The following is a 6,832-nucleotide window of genomic DNA, read 5'->3' as shown; positions in this document are numbered from 1 at the left end:
TTACTTGGAATGTGAATTGGAACGAAATCGCTAATTCGTAAGACCATTTTACCATTTTGACCCCAGTTAGAAACAGACTCTAAGATGTAAAATTTCGATTGTCCATATCTCGGAAACTATAAGAGATAATGCAATTTGGCAATCGGCAACGTAATTAGCATGCCGAATATTACTTAGAATGTGAATTGCAACGAAATCGTTAATTCGTAAGACTATTTTACAATTCTGGCCCAAGTTAGAAGCAGAGCCAATTTTGTTAGATGTCGATAGTCCATATCTCGGAAACTATAAGAGATAATGAAATTTGGCAATCGGCAGCGTAAATAGCATGCCGAATATTACTTGGAATGTGAATTGGAACGAAATCGCTAATTCGTAAGACCATTTTACAATTTTGACCCCAGTTAGAAACAGACTTTAAGGTGTAAAATTTCGATTGTCCATATCTCGGAAACTATAAGAGATAATGCAATTTGGCAATCGGCAACGTAATTAGCATGCCGAATACTACTTGGAATGTGAATTGGAGCGAAATCGCTAATTCATAAGAACATTTTACAATTCTGGCCCAAGTTAGAAGCCGTGCTCATATTGTAAGATGTCGATAGTCCATATCTCGGAAACTATAAGAGATAATGCAATTTGGCAATCGGCAACGTAATTAGCAAGCCGAATATTACTTGGAATGTGAATTGGAGCGAAATCGCTAATTCATAAGACCATTTTACAATTCTGGCCCAAGTTAGAAGCAGAGCCAATATTGTAAGATGTCGATAGTCCATATCTCGGAAACTATAAGAGATAATGCAATTTGGCAATCGGCAACGTAATTAGCATGCCGAATATTACTTGGAATGTGAATTGGAGCGAAATCGCTAATTCATAAGACCATTTTACAATTTTGACCCCAGTTAGAAACAGACTAAGGTGTAAAATTTCGATTGCCCATATCTCCGAAACTATAAGAGATAATGCAATTTGGCAATCGGCAACGTAATTAGCAAGCCGAATATTACTTGGTATGTGAATTGGAGCGAAATCGCTAATTCATAAGACCATTTTACAATTTTGGGCCAACTTAGAAGCAGAGCCAATATTGTAAGATGTCGATAGTCCATATCTCGGAAACTATAAGAGATAATGCAATTTGGCAATCGGCAACGTAATTAGCATGCCGAATACTACTTGGAATGTGAATTGGAGCGAAATCGCTAATTCATAAGACCATTTTACAATTTTGACCCCAGTTAGAAACAGACTCTAAGGTGTAAAATTTCGATTGTCCATATCTCGGAAACTATAAGAGATAATGCAATTTGACAATCGGCAACGTAATTAGCATGCCGAATATTACTTGGAATATGAATTGATACGAAATCGCTAATTTATAAGACCATTTTACAATTTTGACCCCAGTTAGAAACAGACTCTAAGGTGTAAAATTTCGATTGCCCATATCTCGGAAACTATAAGAAATAATGCAATTTGGCAATCGGCAACGTAATTAGCATGCCGAATATTACTTGGAATGTGAATTGGAACGAAATCGCTAATTCGTAAGACGATTTTACAATTCTGGCCCAAGTTAGAAGCAGAGCCAATATTGCAAGATGTCGATAGTCCATATCTCGGAAACTATAAGAGATAATGAAATTTGGCAATCGGCAATGTAATTAGCATGCCGAATATTACTTGGAATGTGAATTTGAACGAAATCGCTAATTCATAAGACCGTTTTACAATTTTGGCCCAAGTTAGAAGCAGAGCCAATATTGTAAAATGTCGATAGTCCATATCTCGGAAACTATAAGAGATAATGCATTTTGGCTATAGGCAACGTAATTAGCATGCCGAATATTACTCGGATTGTGAATTGGAGCGAAATCGCTAATTCATAAGGCCATTTTACAATTCTGGCGCAAGTTAGAAGCAGAGCCAATATTGTAAGATGTCGATAGTCCATATCTCGGAAACTATAAGAGATAATGCAATTTGGCAATCGGCAACGTAATTAGCATGCCGAATATTACTTGGATTGTGAATTGCAGCGAAATCGCTATTTCATAAGACCATTTTACAATTTTGACCCCAGTTAGAAACTGACTCTAAGGTGTAAAATTTCGATTACCCATATCTCGGAAACTATAAGAGATAATGCAATTTGGCAATCGGCAACGTAATTAGCATGCCGAATATTACTTGGAATGTGAATTGGAACGAAATCGCTAATTCGTAAGAACATTTTACAATTTTGGCCCAACTTAGAAGCAGAGCCAATATTGTAAGATGTCGATAGTCCATATCTCGAAAACTATAAGAGATAATGCAATTTGGCAATCGTCAACGTAATTAGCATGCCGAATATTACTTGGAATGTGAATTGGAGCGAAATCGCTAATTCATAAGACCATTTTACAATTTTGGCCCAACTTAGAAGCAGAGCCAATATTGTAAGATGTCGATAGTCCATATCTCGGAAACTATAAGAGATAATGCAATTTGGCAATCGGCAACGTAAATAGCATGCTGAATATTACTTGGAATGTGAATTGGAGCGAAATCGCTAATTCATAAGAACATTTTACAATTCTGGCCCAAGTTAGAAGCCGTGCCAATATTGTAAGATGTCGATAGTCCATATCTCGGAAACTATAAGAGATAATGCAATTTGGCAATCGGCAACGTAATTAGCATGCCGAATACTACTTGGAATGTGAATTGGAGCGAAATCGCTAATTCATAAGACCATTTTACAATTTTGACCCCAGTTAGAAACAGACTCTAAGGTGTACAATTTCGATTGACCATATCTCGGAAACTATAAGAGGTAATGAAATTTGTCAATCGGCAATGTAATTAGCATGCCGAATATTACTTGGAATGTGAATTTGAACGAAATCGCTAATTCATAAGACCGTTTTACAATTTTGGCCCAAGTTAGAAGCAGAGCCAATATTGTAAAATGTCGATAGTCCATATCTCGGAAACTATAAGAGATAATGCAATTTGGCAATCGGCAACGTAATTAACATGCCGAATATTACTTGGAATGTGAATTGGAGCGAAATCGCTATTTCATAAGACCATTTTACAATTTTGACCCCAGTTAGAAACAGACTCTAAGGTGTAAAACTTCGATTGCCCATATCTCGGAAACTATAAGAGATAATGCAATTTGGCAATCGGCAACGTAATTAGCATGCCGAATATTACTTGGAATGTGAATTGGAGCGAAATCGCTAATTCATAAGACCATTTTACAATTCTGGCCCAAGTTAGAAGCAGAGCCAATATTGTAAGATGTCGATAGTCCATATCTCGAAAACTATAAGAGATAATGCAATTTGGCAATCGGCAACGTAATTAGCATGCCGAATATTACTTGGATTGTGAATTGGAGCGAAATCGCTAATTTATAAGACCATTTTACAATTTTGACCCCAGTTAGAAACAGACTCTAAGGTGTAAAATTTCGATTGCCCATATCTCGGAAACTATAAGAGATAATGCAATTTGGCAATCGGCAACGTAATTAGCAAGCCGAATATTACTTGGGAATGTGAATTGGAGCGAAATCGCTAATTCATAAGACCATTTTACAATTTTGGCCCAAGTTAGAAGCAGAGCCAATATTGTAAGATGTCGATAGTCCATTATCTCGGAAACTATAAGAGATAATGCAATTTGGCAATCGGCAACGTAATTAGCATGCCGAATATTACTTGGAATGTGAATTGGAGCGAAATTCGCTAATTCATAAGACCATTTTACAATTTTTGACCCCAGTTAGAAACAGACTCTAAGGTGTAAAAATTTCGATTGCCCATATCTCCGAACCTATAAGATATAATGCAATTTGGCAATCGGGCAACGTAATTAGCATGCCGAATGTTACTTGGAATGTGAATTGGAACGAAATCGCTAATTCGTAAGACCATTTTACAATTCTGGCCCAAGTTAGAAGCTGAGCCAATATTGTAAGATGTCGATAGTCCATATCTCGGAAACTATAAGAGATAATGCAATTTGGCAATCGGTAACGTAATTAGCATGCCGAATATTACTTGGAATGTGAATTGGAGCGAAATCGCTAATTCTTAAGACTTACAATTTTGACCCCAGTTAGAAACAGACTCTAAGGTATAAAATTTCGATTGCCCATATCTCGGGAAACTATAAGAGATAATGCAATTTGGCAATAGGCAACGTAATTAGCATGCCGAATATACTTGGATTGTGAATTGGAGCGAAAATCGCTATTTCATAAGACCATTTTACAATTTTGACCCCAGTTAGAAACAGACTCTAAGGTGTAAAATTTCGATTGCCCATATCTCGGAAACTATAAGAGATAATGCAATTTGGTAATCGGCAACGTAAATAGCATGCTGAATATTACTTGGAATGTGAATTGGAGCGAAATCGCTAATTCATAAGAAACATTTTACAATTCTGGCCCAAGTTAGAAGCCGTGCCAATATTGTAAGATGTCGATAGTCCATATCTCGGAAACTATAAGAGATAATGCAATTTGGCAATCGGCAACGTAATTAGCTACTACTTGGAATGTGAATTGGAGCGAAATCGCTAATTCATAAGACCATTTTACAATCTTGACCCCAGTTAGAAACAGACTCTAAGGTGTACAATTTCGATTGACCATATCTCGGAAACTATAAGAGGTAATGAAATTTGGCAATCGGCAATGTAATTAGCATGCCGAATATTACTTGGAATGTGAATTTGAACGAAATCGCTAATTCATAAGACCGTTTTACAATTTTGGCCCAAGTTAGAAGCAGAGCCAATATTGTAAAATGTCGATAGTCCATATCTCTTAAACTATAAGAGATAATGCAATTTGGCAATCGGCAACGTAATTAACATGCCGAATATTACTTGGAATGTGAATTGGAGCGAAATCGCTATTTCATAAGACCATTTTACAATTTTGACCCCAGTTAGAAACAGACTCTAAAGTGTAAAATTTCGATTGCCCATATCTCAGAAACTATAAGAGATAATGCAATTTGGCAATCGGCAGCGTAATTAGCATGCCGAATATTACTTCGAATGTGAATTGGAACGAAATCGCTAATTCATAAGACCATTTTACAATTCTGGCCCAAGTTAGAAGCAGAGCCAATATTGTCAGATGTCGATAGTCCATATCTCGGAAACTATAAGAGATAATGCAATTTGGCAATCGGCAACGTAATTAGCATGCCGAGTATTACTTGGAATGTGAATTGGAACGAAATCGCTAATTCGTAAGACCATTTTACCATTTTGACCCCAGTTAGAAACAGACTCTAAGGTGTAAAATTTCGATTGTCCATATCTCGGAAACTATAAGAGATAATGCAATTTGGCAATCGGCAACGTAATTAACATGCCGAATATTACTTAGAATGTGAATTGCAACGAAATCGTTAATTCGTAAGACTATTTTACAATTCTGGCCCAAGTTAGAAGCAGAGCCAATTTTGTTAGATGTCGATAGTCCATATCTCGGAAACTATAAGAGATAATGCAATTTGGCAATCGGCAGCGTAAATAGCATGCCGAATATTACTTGGAATGTGAATTGGAACGAAATCGCTAATTCGTAAGACCATTTTACAATTTTGACCCCAGTTAGAAACAGACTCTAAGGTGTAAAATTTCGATTGTCCATATCTCGGAAACTATAAGAGATAATGCAATTTGGCAATCGGCAACGTAATTAGCATGCCGAATACTACTTGGAATGTGAATTGGAGCGAAATCGCTAATTCATAAGAACATTTTACAATTCTGGCCCAAGTTAGAAGCCGTGCTCATATTGTAAGATGTCGATAGGCCATATCTCGGAAACTATAAGAGATAATGCAATTTGGCAATCGGCAACGTAATTAGCAAGCCGAATATTACTTGGAATGTGAATTGGAGCGAAATCGCTATTTCATAAGACCATTTTACAATTCTGGCCCAAGTTAGAAGCAGAGCCAATATTGTACGATGTCGATAGTCCATATCTCGGAAACTATAAGAGATAATGCAATTTGGCAATCGGCAACGTAATTAGCATGCCGAATATTACTTGGAATGTGAATTGGAGCGAAATCGCTAATTCATAAGACCATTTTACAATTTTGACCCCAGTTAGAAACAGACTAAGGTGTAAAATTTCGATTGCCCATATCTCCGAAACTATAAGAGATAATGCAATTTGGCAATCGGCAACGTAATTAGCAAGCCGAATATTACTTGGTATGTGAATTGGAGCGAAATCGCTAATTCATAAGACCATTTTACAATTTTGGGCCAACTTAGAAGCAGAGCCAATATTGTAAGATGACGATAGTCCATATCTCGGAAACTATAAGAGATAATGCAATTTGGCAATCGGCAACGTAATTAGCATGCCGAATACTACTTGGAATGTGAATTGGAGCGAAATCGCTAATTCATAAGACCATTTTACAATTTTGACCCCAATTAGAAACAGACTCTAAGGTGTAAAATTTCGATTGCCCATATCTCGGAAACTATAACAGATAATGCAATTTGGCAATCGGCAACGTAATTAGCATGCCGAATATTACTTGGAATATGAATTGATACGAAATCGCTAATTTATAAGACCATTTTACAATTTTGACCCCAGTTAGAAACAGACTCTAAGGTGTAAAATTTCGATTGCCCATATCTCGGAAACTATAAGAAATAATGCAATTTGGCAATCGGCAACGTAATTAGCATGCCGAATATTACTTGGAATGTGAATTGGAACGAAATCGCTAATTCGTAAGACGATTTTACAATTCTGGCCCAAGTTAGAAGCAGAGCC

The sequence above is a fragment of the Rhynchophorus ferrugineus genome, unplaced genomic scaffold (genome assembly GCF_030347505.1).
Source record: "Rhynchophorus ferrugineus isolate W39M unplaced genomic scaffold, kcgeb_rfMv2 rfM13, whole genome shotgun sequence".
Taxonomy (NCBI): domain Eukaryota; kingdom Metazoa; phylum Arthropoda; class Insecta; order Coleoptera; family Curculionidae; genus Rhynchophorus; species Rhynchophorus ferrugineus.
This window is presented reverse-complemented; position numbering follows the sequence as displayed.